The sequence below is a fragment of the Homarus americanus genome, unplaced genomic scaffold (assembly GCF_018991925.1).
Source record: "Homarus americanus isolate GMGI-L3 unplaced genomic scaffold, GMGI_Hamer_2.0 scaffold18284, whole genome shotgun sequence".
In the NCBI taxonomy this organism is placed as follows: domain Eukaryota; kingdom Metazoa; phylum Arthropoda; class Malacostraca; order Decapoda; family Nephropidae; genus Homarus; species Homarus americanus.
The window spans coordinates 82,900-84,581 of NW_024753869.1; the positions used below are offsets into that span (position 1 = coordinate 82,900).

Here is a 1,682-nt window from a genome sequence, read left to right on the forward strand (position 1 = left end):
TTTAAAATGTCAAGCCTCAAGTTCCAAATGTCAAGCCTCAAGTTCCAAATGTCAAGCTTCAAGTTCCAAATGTCAAGCCTCAAGTACCAAATGTCAAGCTTAAAGTTCAAAATGTCAAGCTTCAAGTTCCAAATGTCAAGCTTCAAGTTTCAAATGTCAAGCTTCAAGTTCCAAATGTTCAAGCCTTAAGTCTCAAATCTCAGCAGTCAAGTGTTAAGTTGTCAAGTGTCAAGTCTCTTATACAAGGCCACATAGTCTCAAAAGGAGCCTTTAGTATAGAGTAAATTAAAACAACAAAACAGGTGGTGTATGAATCTAAGATGAACAACACATACCTGTCACCTCTCAATCAAGTCCGAGTTGAATTCCCAAGAAAATTTACATTCCCATGTCAAGTTCATCTCTTCCCCAGTCAAGTCAAATTCATAAACACCCAAGGCAAGTCCCAAGTCTTAAATCATCAAGTCCCAAAGTCTAATTCTTAAGTCAATAAGTCGCAAGTCAAATCTCAAGTCATTTGGTTCAAGTACGACTCGAGGCAATAAAACACGGGTGTAAACTCGATCAATTTTATGTCTTGAAGAGTTGGGTCTGTGTATCAATTGTGTTAAATTATAACTTTTTTACATCAGAGTATATCTGGGGGTGTAGCTCAGTGGTAGAGCATTCGACTGCAGATCGAGAGGTCCCCGGTTCAATCCCGAGCGCCCCCTACTAACATTAATATTATAACATGTAACTGTCTATGAGTACGTGTGTTAAACGTATTCATGTGTGGTGTAACACAGTTGAATTTTGATAATAATTACTTACAATATTTTGAAATTAAAATCTACATGAAACGTCAAATTCTTATACTAAGGATTTCTAATTTTCAAGTTGGCAATTACATTACAGTGAATCCTTACAAATACAATTATTATAACTGCATTAATAGACTCTCTCATATATGCGCTTCTAGAGTTACTTAGCTGTTTGATGAAGGTAATAATCGTGTTTAACCGACTATTACTGTATATAACCATCAGCCACCAGGACTCTCACGGGATAGTCACTGTCTGCCAACTTCCACCAGCTTTTTACACGTGTTCTCTGAGTTCTACTGAAAAAGATTTTTATTTAATTAATTTCTGAGCTGAGATGCCATTAAGACCTCGCCAACTTTTCGACGGTGTGTCTTGAGTGCATCTCTCCAGCCTCCTCACTTTTACCTGCTAGGACCCTCAATTTACATATATATTAACTGAAAAACTAACACCTGATATTTACCAATTTCAACACCATATAATAAACCCCATGATCATCCATTACTAATTGTTAAGTAATTTTATTTATTTTTTATTCATTTTTTTTTAATATGTCTTCCCCTCATAAGAAACTCGTAATGTTATACTTCATTTTGACATTGTCTTCCTCTCTGTCTTCTTCCTTCAAGCAAAATATAGGAGATTGTTGTTGTACTTTTCTCCCAGATATCTGGAGTTTTCGGTTATTTTTTCTATATAATTTATCCGTCTTATTCAGAGACTATTTAACCATTAGAAACTCACAGTGTTGAAGGTACAGTTGCTTCCACATATACGTAACACAACCTGGGAATATGTGAGGGCACAAGTACGAGATGTGGCAGCGCAGCACCGTAGTCATTGACGTGGAACTGTGGATTACCCTATTTGCCGGTT

At 36.4% G+C, this 1,682-nt stretch overlaps 1 non-coding gene across 1 annotated transcript; it reads left to right on the forward strand.

The window, feature by feature from the left end:
- The first annotated feature begins 641 nt into the window (after positions 1 to 641).
- On the forward strand, positions 642 to 713 carry Trnac-gca. Its single transcript has one exon. It is a non-coding gene; the product is annotated as a tRNA-Cys (tRNA).
- Positions 714 to 1,682: the final 969 nt, after the last annotated feature.